This window comes from Camelus dromedarius, chromosome 2 (assembly GCF_036321535.1).
Source record: "Camelus dromedarius isolate mCamDro1 chromosome 2, mCamDro1.pat, whole genome shotgun sequence".
NCBI classification, from domain to species: domain Eukaryota; kingdom Metazoa; phylum Chordata; class Mammalia; order Artiodactyla; family Camelidae; genus Camelus; species Camelus dromedarius.
Window position 1 is genome coordinate 89,512,452 of NC_087437.1, and position 17,847 is coordinate 89,530,298.

The 17,847-nt window shown below is 37.6% G+C and overlaps 1 long non-coding RNA gene across 1 annotated transcript in view; it reads right to left on the reverse strand.

Moving 5' to 3' along the window:
• Positions 1-17,399, reverse strand: part of LOC116154760 (uncharacterized) — a 147,245-nt gene extending 129,846 nt beyond the window's left edge. The window contains exon 1 of the long non-coding RNA XR_010384826.1: positions 16,616-17,399. This is a non-coding gene — a long non-coding RNA (uncharacterized LOC116154760). The remainder of the gene's footprint in view (positions 1-16,615) is intronic.
• Positions 17,400-17,847: the final 448 nt, after the last annotated feature.

The following is a 17,847-nucleotide window of genomic DNA, read 5'->3' on the forward strand; positions in this document are numbered from 1 at the left end:
CCAACCTTTTATTTATCTCAAGCTATGTTTTGTTTAATATAGTGATTCCTGGCTTAGATACAAGATTTTATGTCATATGCTTTGAGAAAAATAAACATGTGATTTATTCCCTATTCACAAATAGCTGACCATCTAGCAGCACAGAAAGCCATGTGTGCAGTCAAATAAAACCAAGCCTCGGAACAAAATCTGAAATTAGCCAACTACTAAATTCCAAATGGAACATAAAATTTACTTTGTAATTTAATTGATTTTTCCCTGTTGCTTTCTTAGATTTAATGAAGAATCCTACCTGGCCACCTGGGGTGAAATGAGTACATTGATGAAAAGACTGAACTTGAAATTATGTGAAAGTTATATCAAAAAAGATAGGTTTTACATGTAAATACGTATATAGGGAAATGAATAACTATGCTGTACACCAGAAAGTAACACAACATTGTAAATTGAATATACTTCAGTTAAAAAAAAAAGGATAGGTAAAAATAAAAGAAAAAAATTTCACTTGTTAGCATAATAGCCATAGGAATGGAATTCACAATTAGAATGGAACTTGCATTCCCTTTATCATGTATTCTAGGTTAATTTATAGATTTGTTCAGTGAAACCTGGAATGTGTTCTGCCAGCCCCCACCTCCCCATCAAGCAGCAGATTCGGGATCCTCTCACCCTGCAGGTGTTACAATTAATTAAACCAGTGTTTCTATTTTGCAAGTATCATGACTGTGATAGCTAATGGTGATGAGTCTCCATAATATTGTTAGGTTCTCACTTTCCAGCTTAGGGGTATTGCTTTCATTCTAAAGTGTTGATTGTTTCTTATCTAACTTTGAAAATAAGATTAGATGCTTTTTAAACTGACGTCTCCTATATTGTCTAACTATGGAAATTTATATGGTAATTTAAAATCTGATAAGCTATGAGTGGCATAAGCTTGCCTAATAAAGCAATCATAAGCATTGACACATTGGACAGAGTTCAGTTCAGTTTGCCTTTGCAAGGGAAAAATAATCTCCATCCTATGCTGAAGAATTAGAAGGGACACTGAAGATACTATTCATCAAACATAACTGTTTTTACTTTATCCACTTTCTGCCTGTGTCTGGAGTTTCAAAAAGATAAATGAAGAAAATAAAGGATAATATTCCTCTGGTCAGCCTGTCGTTCACTTTCTTCATTCAACAACTATTTTTTGGATGCTAACTGTATAAAACAAGCCACTGTGCAAGGCACAGGAAGGGATCAGATACTGTTCTTGACATCTAATAGAAGTCAGACCATGTAGTCTATTTGCATCATTACAATTTGGGCACCTATGTTCTACTTACTAGCAATGTGACCCTGTAAAATTGGTTAATCAAAACTGTCCTTTTCCAAAGGTAAAAAAGAGAAAAGTATCCATCAAGGTGGTTGTGTGGATTACGTTGAATAGCCCAATTTCTGACACAGTAGACAACAAAAAGTAAACCAAAACAAACAAAAAAACCGGTTTCTGTCGTAGGCAGCTCTGACATGCCTCACGATGACACCAACCTCCTGGTATTTACATCCTTGTATAAGCCCCTTTCATTGAGTGTGGGCTGGACCTTTCCTTGCTTTTAAGAAAGGAATACAGTAAAAAGGACAGGTCACTTCACTGATTATGTTAGAGAACATTTCTTTCTTGCCAGTACTTACTGATTTTCTTTCCCCATGTCCTTGGCTTGCTCACTCTCATGAAGAAAGATGTAATGTTGGAAAGACCCATCCAGTAAGGAACTGAGGCCCTCAGTCCACCAGACTATAATGAACAAAATCCTGCCAACAGCCACTGAGGGATCTTGGAAGTGAATCGTGCACCAGTGTTAAACCTTGGGACAACCACGACCCCTGCCCATACTGCGACTGCAGCCTTCTGAGAGAGCCGGGCCAGCATCTTGATTTCAGGTTTATCAAAGACCCTGAATCAGAGAACTCAACAAAGCTGGGCTCTGATTCTTGACCCACAGAAATTGTGAGATAATAAACGTGAAGTGTTTTAAACTACTATGCTTAAGAGTAAGTTGTTACCCAGCAGTAGTTAACTAACACAGTTTCTCTCGCATATGCCATCTCTGAATCTGTACCTGTTGATCTGTAAAAGATAATGATGCATGACCTACTGACCTCAGAAGATCTTTATAAAGTTTAAATAAGAGAATGCATGTAGAGCTTAGCAAACTCTCAAGCACCCTGCAAATACAAGCTAATTTTAAGGAATAAACAAGGTTGACACAAGTGATTGGTGTCACGAGGCAAGTACTTACACTTACTGAGCACCTAGGATGCTCCAAGCACTTTCCAAGATGTTTTAGAAATACAGCTAGCTGACAAGGACATTTTATACTGGAGGAAACTGAGATTCAGCAAAGTTTAGTGATGGTTTTAAAATTCATCATCCAGATGTGGGTGAAAAGTTCATGTCCTTTCCTCTATGAAATCCTGTTTTCCTGTTGTTGTCGTTGTTTTTAAAACAAACCAAAAAGTGAGGCTTTCCAACTACTAAGTGTCTCTTAGTGAGTAATGCTGATGCCCCACCAATATCTCCTCAATCGAGAGCGGGTACACTAATCCTCCACTTCTCCTGGGAGTCCTTCCTCCTTAAATCTCCTTCACCCACATCTTTGTTTCAGCCTCTGCCCCCAGGGAACTCAAGCTAAGACAGTCCTTTGCCTCCCTCATTTTCTACTTTATCCTTTATACATTTCTATCTCCAAACCCCAGGTACACTTACCTAGCAATATATTTATTTAAACCTTAGGTTATAGTTACACAGGCTGTTGAGCTTAACAGAAGAACTAGCTGAGGTACAAGGAGAGCAAAGCCAAAGTTTGTGTTGTAGTTTTGCTGACAGACTCCTAAAAAAAGTTGTTCTCATGGGTCTATGATACAAAATCTGGGTATACTGCACATGCATTCATGGCACAGGGAAAATTTTACGCTGCATTAACAGATATATTAAATGTAAATAATTTATATACGGTGCTCATTTTACGTATAAAGTCATACAGCTGTGGTAGAAAAATTTGAAAATATAGGAAAATTATCTGAAGAAAAAATATATGTACCCTTAATTCAACTCTCCAAAAAGAATTTTGAAAATTCATCTAATTTTAAAGGAACTTTAAAAAAAATCCTCATCCAAACCGATAATTACGAGTCCAGAATTATCAGTTCCTGACAGAAATTCTTGTTCTTTCACCAGTCATTACCCTTTGGGTTCAAGGCATCTTACACATTTATTTTCCACTCTTCTCAACACGACTATTACCACAGTAGGAGAATTCTAGTCTTTTTTTCAGACGTGCCTTTGGATAACCAGTGGGTTAAATTACTACATCTTTTATTTGGTGTTATTTTTATTAACTTTCGAGGACAGATTCCTCAGAACACAGGCATATTGATATTCTCTGCTTGTGGCTCAAAGCAGATACAAACTCAATACTCATTGCTCTCACCCTGAATCCTACTCATTGAAGTAATTTATCATTCAGGTGAATTATTATTTTATACTTGTATTAATATCACTAAAAGAACAACAGTAAATACAATCACACTCATAGTACCGCCACAAAAATTCTAGGGCTATGTAATCCACATATCATGGGACCTGAAACTAACAATGTGTATGGGGCTGAAGATCAGACCCCACAGAGCCTTTTCCAGCCTTTTCCTCCCCTGTGAAGCCCTCCTTTAAACACAAATTAACAGGCAACATCTCCCTCAAGAATGCTGGAATACTACACAGCATGTAGCATATTTTCAATAAATATTAAAAAGCTTAGTTCCTTGATGATTATTCCATTGTTTAATGTCATACAAGTGGCAGAGTGCAGAGGTCAGATACTATCTTTCCCTGTTTGGCCCTGGTCACTGACCCCCGTGATTATTCTGTAAATGTGTCTCAGGCAGACGTTCATCTTTGTCACTAGGTCTGTGATCAAAATGCTTTATTTAACAGCCAGGTCTATTAAGTTGTATTTATTCTGGGTAGTATAAAATAATGAAAAAGGAACATAAAACTTTCCCTTTGAGTGCAAGTCAGTCATTATGAGGTAAGGAAAGCCTTGTTCCAGACTATGCCAGCTGTCATAACTAGGGCAGTTACAGAGCATTAACCCACATGGGTACATTTCTGTTTATTCTGCAGCTATTTCTTAGAGTAGTTTTGACTGTATACATTCAAACAAAGTATGTCAAAACAAATGATTCATACAGGCTGATAAACTTTTACTTGTTTATCTTTCAATATTTTTGCTTTACACATCAGAGTAGAGTTTATTTTAGATGCAAGAATTATCACAAAGCTTCATTCTGCCAATGAGTGAGGCCATTTGGACATCGATTTGGCAAACACATGCATGGCTGACTGTTATATGTAAGGCACTATTCTAAGCCCTGTAATGGCACTCTGGCTATGGTGTCCAGGTTCTTACCTATTATATAATACAACCTCTCATTCCAAATACTTTGGAAGGTTATGTGCTCAGATTTAACTGTTTATATTCTTGTCTTTATCCCAAAGCATGTTGCAATCACTCTTGGACCACAGTATTTCAATACTGACTTTACCTTTCCACTTTTTTTTTTTAAGAACACATTTAAAAATTTTTTTCAAGGATGTATTTCCTCCCCAGAAGGGGAAAAAAAAAACTTCTCTAAGTTTAGAATACATAGGTTGTAAACACAACACTGTAGTATAAAACAGAATTCTAATTGTTTGCCCAGCAAATACACTGGATGGAAGAATGAGTATGCAATTTTCATCCACCCAACAAAGTTGTATACGATGAAATTACGACTATGATGTGAAAAACACAAAAAGGTACACACCTTGGTTTCACTTGCATCCACCTTTAAATAACTTGAAAAGAATCACAGAATTTCAGAAATTCTCACAGCTTCATAAGAGATAGTGTGCGTGAAAAATAAATCAATGACAGATCCCCAGGAGTGGTAACTTATCTACAACTACCCTGAGTACCATCTGAGTTTTAAATGCTAGAAAATTAGGAGTAAAATACCTTGCTATTTACAGTGAAAACCATTTTCTGATTAGAAGTGAGTGATATGACACCTAATCACAAAGTAGAAAAGTTAATCTTTTCGTAAGAATGAAAAATCATAATCCATAGACTCTTTGAGAGAAAGATCAGATCAGAAATTTGATTCCAGAAATGGGGGAATCATGGCCCTGAAAGCTGAGTGATTTGCTTAGGTCTTCCTGCAAGTCAGTGGTTGAAACAGAGCATCCTGCCACCAGTTAGTCTCATTCATAATGGCATGCAGTCTCTAGTTATTAAGGCAAGCACAAAATAAGCACCGTCTCTGGCCATTTAATCACATTTTGGTTCACATCAATTTACCTCAAAAGAACCAAATGCTTTCTGTCTTAAGTATTCCAATATCAATGTCACATAATCTACGTACGTGCAATCTAGGTTTTATACACTTGCACCTGATTTCAACAAGAATGTCTCAGTAATATGTCACTATTTCTTATTTTTAAATGTGCCTGTTTCGAACCAGTCATCTAATTAGGAGAGGCAGTGTCTCTGTGAAAAATTATCCTCAATATTTCATAAAGCAACAAACTTAAAAAAAAAGAAAGGACAGCAAAATACCATGTGCACACATGTGTTCTGTCTCTATTGAGATTAGCTATTTCTAAGTACAGAGGCTGCATTAATGTGACTTGAAAACAAAGGCCTCTGCATGCGACAGAAACTCTACTTTAATATGTACAAAAATATGCTGCAAATACAGGATTTACCTTCATAATACAAACTCTGAACAAGCCATAATACCTGAAATAGCCTAATCTAAGATCCAAACTTTCCTACAGTATTATGAAAGGGTAATCAGACCATGACGTTTTGATTTTAAATTTCACACATATGTAGAGATGTACAATTCTAGTCAGTAATTTTTATATTGGGCGTTTTCCTCCACACTACCAAGAAACTTTTGGACACTAGCTGGGTGTTGTCCCACAATTCAACTCAATTCTGACACCATCCACCTGGAGACAGTATCAGATCCCACAGGTTAAAGGTTCAGCCCTAGAAGAGGGTCCCCACCCTTCCATCACTGCAGATGCCAGTTTCAACCCAGGTTGTCCCCTGTGTTTTGACCAACCAGCCATAGGTTGGATGGTCCAAAGACCCCCCTCCCTGGGTTTGATTACTTCGCTAGAGTACTTACAGAACTCAGAGAAACATTTTACTTACTAGAGTACCAGCTTATTATAAAACGGTATAAACTCAGAACAGCCAGATGAAAGAGATGAATAGGGTGAGGTATAAGCAAAGGGCACGGGGCTTCCACGTCCTCTCCCAGTGCCCTGCCCTCCCCAAATCTCCATGTGTTCACCAACCCAAAAGTCCTCCAAACCCCGTTCTTTTATGCTTTTATGGAGGCTTCGTTACATAGGCATAATTCGCTAAATCACTGGCCCCTGTAATTGATTCAACCTCCAGGCCCTCTCCTCTCCCTGAAGGTTGGGGAGGGAGGACTGGAAGTTCTCACCATCTTACGGTGTGGTTCGCTCCCCTGGCAACCAACCTCCAGTCTTAGGTTACCTAGGCACTTTCCCAAAGTCACCTCACTGACATAACAAAAGATGCCTTTATCTCTCATCACTTAGGAAATTCCAGTGGGTTTAGGAGCTCTGTGCCAGATACACATTTCTTTTTATAAATCACAATATCAGTATCACAATATGCTTACATGTGAGTATTCATAGTTATGAATATTTAAGGTCTAAAGCACAATACAACAAGCACTCATATATTTACCACCCAGATACCAGTACCCGCAGGCTCCATCCTCTCTGCTCACCCTCCTGTTCTTCCTCAGACATAACCCTAACACTGAATCATCTGCCATTCTGTGGCATATTGTCCAAAAACTGGACAGCCATTTTCCCATTCCTGTATGGTGTATGCTTTTGCAATGAGATTTTTAACTCTTCTCATGAAGAGGAAGAATCTGCATTTCACTACATCAGGTTTTCTTGACCAGTTTGACTGTGACAGTGAATGATCTGTGTCATCGTGGCTGAGGCATGGTGCCCAGACAGGTGGTCAGACATTATCCTGGCTGTTTCTGTGAGAGTGTTTTTGTATGAGATTAACATTTAAATAAGTGGTTTTTGAGTAGACAGATTGTACTCCATAAGGAGGGTGGGCCTTATCCAAGCAGTTGAAATCTGAATAGAGCAAAAAATGGACCTCCCCAGAGCAAGAGAGAATTCTGCAGAAGGGAGAATTTAAACCTGAACTACAACACAAGATTTTCCCTGGGTCTCCAGACTGCTGGCCACGCTGCAGATGTAGACTTGCCAGCCTCCATCACTGCATGAACCATTCCCAGTCAATCCATCAATACACACACACACACACACACATACATAGGTGCTGATTCTCTAGAGAACTGTAATATATTGGTGTTTAAAACAAACAAACAAACCACAAAGCACAGTCTTACAAAACGCTTGTATAAGTCTTGACGTCTGCAAGACTTCGTGCAAGCACTACTCTTTGAGAACTTGTGCCTGCCACCACCAGAACAAACCAGGGCTAACCAGCTAAATGATAAGAGGCATAGTTAACTCCATCATGTGTATCAATAGCAAGCCTACTTCCAGACATGGAAATGAGAAACTCAACTTATCAGCTGCTTACAAATGCATGATCAGTCCCAGTCAACACACCTCAAAATGTAGCATCTTATAGCAACAAATCTTTATTATCTTATATAGTTTCTGAAGATCAGGAATCAAGAGTGTCTTAGCTGGTGGTTCTGACTCAGAGCTTTTTACTAGGTTGCAGTTAAGCTACTAGTCAGAACAGAAGCTATTTCAAAGCTTGACTGTGGCTAGAAAGTTTGCTTCCAGGATCACATATATGGTTGATGGTAGGTCTCAGTTCTTAACAGGCTATTGGCTGCACATTTTATACCCTCATGTATCCATAGGGCTACTCACAATGTCTCGGCTTGCTTTCTCCAGGATAAGTGATCCAAGAGGGAAAGCAAGAGATTACCTAAGACAGAAGCCAAGGTCTCTTATAATCGAAACTTGGAGGAAACATACTAGCAGCTCTACCATACACATTGGTCACAAAGACTTCCCCTGGTAAATGAAGCCATGGACTATGACACATATTTATGAAGAGGAAGGGATCACTGGGTCCTTTTCAGAGGCTGGATAGCACAGAATTTATGTCTTTCAAAGAAGATTTAATAGTAATTCAATTTTAATACATCTTTTGGTGAATTTAGATACCTTATTTTATATAGGTAGTTATCATTTTAAGTGGCATTTTAAAATCTTACATTTTTTAACATTTTCCTGAGGATATATAAAAATGAATATAATTGACTTGTGTATATTGAGCTTTTACTCTCTTACTCATAGAGTGATAGCAGGTATTATTTAGCTAATCTAAAACTAACTCTTTTAACCTTCATCATTATGATGCTTAATGTATGTTTGGCATTTAACCTTCAGAACAGAAGTCTCCTCTATTCTGATTTAGCTATGAATTTATTTTATTATGGATGGATGCTGAATTTTATTTAATGTTTTTACTACATCCAGTGAAATGATCATCCCTGTTTGTTAATTTAATGTATTAATGTGACTATTGTGGCTAATTACACTATAGATTTCCTTACATTTAAACCAATCTGGCACTAGCAAAGATAAAGGCAACTTGGTCCTGCCCTATTTTAATACACATTATTTTACCTTGTATTGTTATAAATGTGTTTTCATCTGTATTCAATGAAATAACTTGTATTTTTCTGGCATCATATTGTCTTTGTTAGTTTTGATATGTAGGCTATGTGGGACACATAAAATTTGAAAAGTTTCTTTCTTCCAATTAAAAAAATTAACTTTGAAATTGTAACTACCTATTTTTGGTAGAAATCATCTGTAAAATCTCTGGGTCTGGTACTGTTTTAAAACACTTTGAGGTCAAAATATACTTTACCTGCAATTGAATAGTTTTAACGGTTGTTTTTATTGAGATTTTCTATTTTTTTGAGCAAAGGTTCACTTTTTAAAGAATACTTCTATCTTATGTAAATTTCAAATTTCAAATATAATTTTTAACAAACTAACCACATAATCTCTGCTGAATGTATGCATATATGTACACATTTATGTCAACTTTTCAATTCTAATATTGTTTATTTCTAACATCTGTTTTATTTTTTATAAGATATTCTCAAGCTTTTCAGTTGAATTAGTCTTAAAACCAACTTTTAGCTTTGTGGTTTTTCTCTACTATATATTACTTTCATTTCTACTCATGCTTACCTTTGACATTACTGAAGGTTATTCTATGACTACTTTGAACCTATTTAATTCAGTGCTTAGCTTACTAATTAATTGTCAGACTTTTTCCTATCTTTTTTAATGTTGGCATAAAATTGTGATTGAGACACATTCATTGTTACTCATCTTGGAGAATTTTTTAATTTCAAAGTTATTTTATAAATGGTTCAAAATTATTTTCTGGAGTGGTTCACTTAGAATTTTTACAGTTTTTCAGAATATTTGGGTTATTTAATATTTTAAAATTTATTTCCCCTTAAGAACTTAAGATTTTGGCCTTGTATATGATTTTACTTCCATATTTGTTCATAATATGTATTTCCTAATAGTTTCCTTTATATGATCACCAGGACTGTTTTTTTTTTTTTAATCTAATTCCACTTCATGTTGTGTTGCTAAATGTCTCCCACTATGAATGTCTATTTCTCTATTTTAGTCTGCCAATATGTAACTTATGTATTTTGGAACGATTTCACTGATACACAACATGTTTAATAGTGTACATTTTTCTCTGCAAATGAACATTTTCTGCTCAATTTTTTCCTTAAACGATTTAATTGTAGTACAGTAGTTATACAAATATTCTCTAAATGTTTTTTTCATGGAATATTTTTGTTTGCTATTCTTTCCCTTTGAATACTTTCATGCCTCTACTGCAGATACTTATTTCTTGTCCTCAGAAATAAAGAACAGTTTCAGAGGGACCAGTTTTACATCCATGTCACACGCTATCAGCAGGTTCACTGAGCAAATAAACCAAGATAGTCTGGTTTGGAAATAACTGAATTGCTCTATGGAATATCTTTATTTTCCTTTAACATGGTATAAAAAAAATCTCACACTTATGCACTGGCTTAATAGAATCCCCTGGTCTTTCATTACTGTGGCTTGAGTGGCCCTCAGAACTCACATCCCCAGCACAGGCATTCCAGAACATTTGTATTCAATAGCTCATTAATACTTGATTTTCACCACCTAATTTAGAGTTATATTGAGAACATTCTAATAATGCTAATTGAGAAGAGGACAGCTAATACAAATTACACAGTCAGACAAATGTAGTAAAATGAATAGTTTCAAGATGAATATTTTTCTAAAAAAAAAAAAAGCAACATCCATTCTTCAAACCACCAAAACTAAAACTAAAATAAAAAACAAAAAGTTATACCCGTGATTCTGCTCACTCTTCCTTGAGGGATCTTTGATATTACGACGCAATGTCTTGATTCCTTGTATAGATGTGCAAACCCGGAAATATGACACTAAAGCCCAGGGCTCACCAGGGCATTATTTAAAAAGAACTGCTGGAAACCTTTCAGAGCCCCACTTATTCTTGTGTGTGGATTTACAAATACATACACGGGCTGTGAAGTAGTTTCCTCTCTAAACATCAATAATCATAATCAAATCACACACATTAAAGTTGTCTCTGTCCTTTGTCAAAAAGAAAATAATTTGTCGGTTACTCCATGCATCTTCAGAAGATGTTTGTCAGTGTCAGAATAGCTCATGCAGCTCCATAAATACAACACTGATCTGGTACTATTTTGCTTGCTCCATACGGCTTAAGCAGGGAAACTTTTCCCTGAAGATTGTCTTATTTCCTAGTATTTTTCACAAGGAAATTGTTTATAGGTCATTCATCAGTTTTATGGCCTTTTCCCCCTGATTTTAGAAAGCGGAAGCTTGTTCAGTATTCAGTCACACACAGAGCAGACTCATTACAGGACTGTCAATGAGCAATTTACCAAGCAGAAAGTCAAATTAGCTTCACTGGAACGCTGACTGCGGTGTGCTACCCTCAGTGAAAGTAGCAAGTAAAATTTTACCCACAACTGGTTATGTAGGGGTAATTAAAACCATTAATCTTTTTATTGATCTTTGACTCCGTTGCCTACTATATTTAGCAGATAAGATTCATGAGCTACTGGAGTGTGTCCACTGTCACAGATCTCCATCGATAGATATCCCCTGAAGAGGGCTCCAGGGTAAAAGAGCATTTATCTGATTTATGCCTATTATGTGGTTCCTTCAGACCTGAAACAACTAACTGTTATGCTTTATTAAGAAGCAATATTTGCAAACTGCAAATCCCGTGAACTTCTCTCATGCTATGGAAAAGTATCACATGGTAAGTGCGTTTTGAGTCATATCTGCTCCATTTAATTTTTATTTTTGAAGGCAAGATGGTTCTCCTTGATAAGATCCTAAATGCTATAGGGCAATGTATAATTTTATACTCAGGTGTTCTTTTAAAAAAGTAAATGTTTGATCTCATCAGCCATAATTATGTCTTTGAAGTGGTAACAGTCCATCACAAAAGCATGGCTTGGTTCACAGATCATTGATACAGTTAGTTTCAGCAGATGTTTAGGTACCATTATAATCTTTCTCATCCATTTGACCATCATAAAAGCTAGACCCATGTGTCCAACTTGGGCTATTATTTCTGCAGGGCTCGGCTCTCTTATACTATGAACAACTGGTACTTTACAAAACTGGATCATCAATCAGTGGCCTTCGCCAATTAGGGAATTTTTTTAATTAGGCATGTGGTAGCTACTCCGAATATTTATTGAGGAAAGTAAAGTGTAAGATTAGCAGATATTTCACTGTGCGTTCCTATGGGGAGGAGAAATCAATACAAGCCTTGGGGTTTGGTACCTTGACAGCTGCAGTCTTGGGAACTTAATGGTAAGTGTCCAAGCCCAGTCAATGCTGGCTAAAAATTTCATGTGAAACTAATCAGTGCCAATGCAAATAAGTTACCCAGTTCTTACAATTTTACTGATCAAAAAGGCAGAAATATTGTAATGTATGCAGTGAACAGTTCTCATTTGAAGGTTGCTAGTGTCTATTTATGGGGAAAGCACTCATTATCTTTTTGCTTTGGTGAGAGTCAAGAGCCCCTTTCCTTTACCAAAACAGAAGGCAAGCAAGCAGGTCTTGCAAAAAAGAATCAGCTTGAGGGACTAGATTTTGCAAAACTGGACAGAACCAGGCAAAGATGTTCCAGGGGACTGGAGGCTAAGCCCACAGTGATGCAACAGGAGCTGCTCACCAGTGGTGACCACCTGATATCCTGCTCCATGACCCTGGCTTGTTCTCAAGGCCTTAGGCTTATTCAATTCTTCCTGGTTTCTTAAGCCACGTTCTCCAGATCGCTGACCATTCAGACTGGCCATTCAATAACCCTGCCATCATTTCTTTTTTTCTTAGTTAACTAGAGCTCACCTTCGTTGTTTTAATCAATAATCATGACTTACGTACCTTGTTACTAGGTATGCATGCAGCTAGGTATGTCTGTAATGCCGTAACTCATGTCCCTTTGTTGGATTCTCCTGGCTAATGAATATCAGTTGTCATAAGATGTCACCATTTCTCTTTACACAGATTAGTATCAGTCATTTTATCCATCTCTGGACCACAGACTTCAAACCTCAAACCTGTAAGTCCAAGCCAAGACATCTAAACTTACCTACTTCTGATAAATATTTTAATACCTCTTGGGCTCAGAACCTAACAATTTTTGTGAGATACTAAGAGGCGGAGGCTCAAAATTCACTCATTCACATGCTTTACACATTGTCAAGAAGGGTTTAACAAACATTGTTACAAGTATAGTAAATAAGTAAATGAATAAACACATATTTCTATTTCTACTCTATTTATAATAGTAATCAAGCCTTATCAAATAGTCCTCCTACCTAGATGACTGAATAATTCACTCAATCATTCAGTAACTGTGTATTAAGTACCAGGTAGCAGGCATTTGTTAACTAATGAAACACATATGGATTCTGCATTTTGCTAGCATATTCCTCTTGGGAAATAGACAATAAATAAATCACATAACAAATGTGTGTGTGTGTGTGAGAGAGAGAGAGAGATCTGTTATGAAGAAAACACACTGAATGCAGAGGTAGAGAATAACCCAATAACTGACTGAAAGAATAGTAAACAAAGACCCCTCAAACAATGCAACATGTAAAAAGGGACCCAGAAGTATGCAAAGGAATGAGTCATGAATAGAACGGGGTCGGGTATGTATATGTGTGTTGGAGGGAGGAAGGAGCAGAGAGGAAAGGAAAATGTGTGACAATTTTTGTACTATGAAGAGTCTGGAATAGATTAAAAGCTGACAGGAAGTCCATGTGGCTGGATTGTTACAGGCTATGGAGAAACGGCAAGAAATGATGCTGGAAAAGTGGGCAGACATTTCACGTAATAAGTTACTATCTCTGGTACAGTTTTAAATTCATCCTGAGGAGAGTGGAAAGCAGTTGAAGGGTTTAAGTCCAAGAAGTGACATAATTTGATGTGTTTTTATGAAGCTGCCTAATATGTGGAGAATAAATTGAAGCTGTTAAAATTGGAGTCAGGGAGAACAGTACAAATGCAAGTGATGCTGCTGGTTAGACTAGAGTGGAGGCAGGTGAGAGCCGGAGAGAAGCTGACTGCAGGTAATTTTTGGAGATGGAAAATACAGGATTTGATTGACAGTCTGGAGTTAAAGGAAAATGAGAAGAAAAAAAAATCCTGGGTAACTTCATGTCCCAAATATACAGTGAATTTTAGGGCTCTGAATAAAATGCAGTTAGTTCTACTCCTTGGTACTATTTCTATAAAGAAACCCTCCTCCCTCCCTCCTTTCCCCACTTCTCCCCCTTTCTCTCTTCTCTCTCTCCTCCCTGCCCACAACTTCAGAAAACTTCTGAAAACAAGGCAATCTAGATATCGTAAAAACCTCTCAATACAAGGCAAAACACTCTCTGACATAAATCTTAGCAATGTTCTCCTAGGGCAGTCTACCCAGACAATAGAAATTGAAAGCAAAGACAAACAAATGAAACCTAATTAAACTTATAAGCTTTTGCACAGCAAAAGAAACCATAAGCAAAACAAAATGAAAACCTATGGAATGGGAGAAAATATTTGCAAATGATGAGTCTGACAAAAGCTTAATTTCCAGAATATATAAACAGCTGATACAACTTAATAACAAAAAAGCCAACCCAACCCAAAAATGGACAGAAGACCTAAACAAGCAACTCTCCAGTGAAGATATATAAGTGGCTAATAGGCACATAAAAAATGCTCAATATTGTTAATTATCAGAGAAACGCAAATCAAAACTACAATGAAGTATTACCTCAGTCAGAATGGCTATCATTTAAAAGTCCACAAATGATAAATGCTGGAAGGGGTGTGGAGAAAGGGCAACCCTCCTACACTGTTGGTGGGAATGTAGTTTGGTGTAGCCATTATGGAAAACAGGGTGGAGACTCCTCAAAAGACTAAAAACAGACTTACCATATGATCCAGCAATCCCACTCCTAGGTATACCCAGAGAGAACTCTAATTTGAAAAGATACATGCACCCCAATGTTCACAGCAGCACTATTTACAACAGCCAAGACATGGAAACAACCTAAACGTCCGTTGACAGATGACTGGATAAAGTTGTGGTATATTTATTCAATGGAATACTACTCAGCTGTAAAAAAGAATAAAATAATGCCATTTGCAGCAACATGGATGGATCTGGAGATCATCATTCTAAGTGAAGTAAGCCAGAAAGAGAAAGAAAAATACCATACGATATTATTCATATGTGGCATTTTAAAAAAGAAAAAAGACATTAATGAACTCATCTACAAAACAGAAACAGACTCCCAGACATAGTAAACAATCTTATGGTCCCTGGGGAAACGGGGGTGGGAAGGGATAAATTGGGAGTTTGAGATTTGCAAATATTAAGTACTCTATATAAAAACAGATTAAAAAACAAATTTGTTCTGTATAATGCAGGTAACTATATTCAGTATCTTGTAATAACCTTTAATGAAAAAGAACATGAAAACAAATATATGTACATATATGTATGTATGACTGGGATATTATGCTGTACACCAGAAATTGAGACACTGTAGCTGACTTCAATTAAATTGAAAAGTTAAAAAAAAATTTTAAACCCTCTCAATACAAAATACAAAAAGTTTTGAATATAATATTCAAAGCACATTTGAGATTGCAGTCATTTAAGTCAAGGACACAATCATTCTTGTCACCTTCTTGTTCAAGATAATCCCCACTTTCTCCTGAAGGCCTGGCTTTCCCTGGGGGCCTGTCAGGCAGCAGCTGTATCTTCTCTGCACAGTTCTGTTCCTCTGGGAGTGGAGATGATCTAGCTGTCCATGATACCCCTTCACAGATTTTTAAAACATTCTCTCGTCTCCAATGACAACAACATTCAACCCTGAATCCCATGTTATCATATTCTGTTACCAACTACTCCACAATTTTTCTTTTACCTATCTAACCCCTAGATTGTTTCTTCTGGTTCCCCTTTTAGCTCTACCAGAATTACCAGTCATAAATGATTTCAACACAGGTGCAGATAAACCTTTCAAACTGGGGCCTATCAGTTCTATTAATTACTCTCCTTCAATAGTCTTTACTTCAGCCGCTCACTCCAATGTCAATAGATGATCTTTATCCCTACAAATAACTGCAACCTCTCCAAAGTCTAGTTCCATGGAGCCTTCGGAGTCTCAACAGCTGTACTGCATAAATGTTAGTTTCCTGAATGTGATGGTTATTTTGTGGTTACACACAATACTCTTGTTTGTAGGAAATATAAAGTATTTGGAATTAATGGAGTTTGATTTTGACAATCTACTCTCAGATAGTTGGGGAAAAAATGAGAAGTTTTATTTGGGCCAGATTTCTAACGTTTTTCTAAGTTTGATATTGCTCCAAAATTTGGAAAAAAAAATATATCCACAGATGAAGTCCCACCTAGGATGAGTTCACAGCCTATAATCACCAAAGATACAATGGCACAATTCACTGAGAATGAAGTCGAGATTGCAAGAAAAGAAACATGCAATTTGCCAACTCACAATGAGGAAACATTTCGACTGGCGGAACCCTACAAACAGACTTTCAATCTAAGTCTAGAGTCAACCCTCCAAACATGTTCTACTGCGTGAAGATAAATATCTGAATTTCTAACACAGCCTTAAAACCTCTAGGAGGCTTGGCCCTGACAATCTCTCAACCCTCACCTTCAGTCCACCCTCGGAGCCTCCTGCATATTAGTAAGTGATGTTTTTCACAGATATCAAAACACAAGGATTTTTTTTTCTTTTTGTCCCTTTAGAACAGTTTTTGAAAGTTTAACTGTCAAACAAGAATTACAGAAGACGTGCCAGATGAAGATGCATGATAGAGGAAAAAACCGCCTACCTGTGTTTAAAGCTGAAGGTCTCCCAAGTCATCCAAGACGCCAGGTACTCCAGAGACCAGAGCTGCCTCCTCTGGGATGAGGTAAGTGGAAGGCTTTTCAAGCAGCCTAGAAATCCCAAGTCAGAAAAATTTGGCATGGCGAGGAAAACCTACCCTATTCCGGCTCTCTGCGGAGATGGACCAGGTCAGGTTCTTGCTTGGATTCAACTGGGTCTAGTGACCATCCAGGCATCCTGAGTACCACCCCAGGTTCCCCTCTGCCCAGCCTCAACTCATCAGTGCTCTCAACCAGGCTCAGAGGCCCCAAGCCTGGCCAAAGAGAAAAGCCCCCTTCAACCTCCAGGTCGTGAGGTAGGGATGCTGGCCAGGCCGTGACTGCAGCTTGATTTAGAACTTTTTAATTTTAGGCATGTGATCTGGAACCTTCATTTGGACTCTAGCCCCATCCTGAAATGTGAGGGCTGGGCCTGCTCTTCTCTGAGCTTTCTATCACCTTCCCTGTGCAGCCGACTCGGCTGCTTGCTCCCTCATGCCTCCAGGCTCACTCTGGGCTCAGGACTCGCACCTGCTCACCTTCTACCCATGAAGCCCCTCCCCCAGCTCTTCCCCGGACTCAGGTGTCTGCACCGGATCCATCCACCCCTCCCCACCTCCTCTGTAAAACAGCACACCTGCCACCCTGCCTTTGTTCTCTCCCTGTTTACACCGCTTTATTTTGTTCCAGCACTTAAACTTTCTGAAATAGAAAGGATTTTTTTCCCTCTGTTTCTTATTTATCTCCACATTAGAATGTAAATGTTATGAGGGTGGGAATTTCATGTTTTTTATTGTGTGTCCCCGACACAACATAGTTGCCCAATAAACACCAGATAAATGGATGAGTGAACAAAAAAGGATGTGAAGTAACAATCTTCATTTTTAAAGGAAAAACAAAAATTGCACATGATTTGATTATATAAGTCTGTAATATCTAAAATGTTAGGTGTCATAAGAGCTAAAAGTATCTAAAAATACTGGAAAGATCATCATCACATAATTTTTTTAAAGCTGCAGATAAAAGAAACATAGGCTGTCCCCTCTCCCTCCCTCTTTGGAGACGGAGACGGCCCACACTCTGTCTATGGAGTGTGTACCTACTTTTAATCTGAGCACCCAACCCCCACACCTCATGGCCTTTCTCGTGCCTTTCAATGTATCTCTCTGAATAAATCCACCTTTACTCAAAAAAAAAA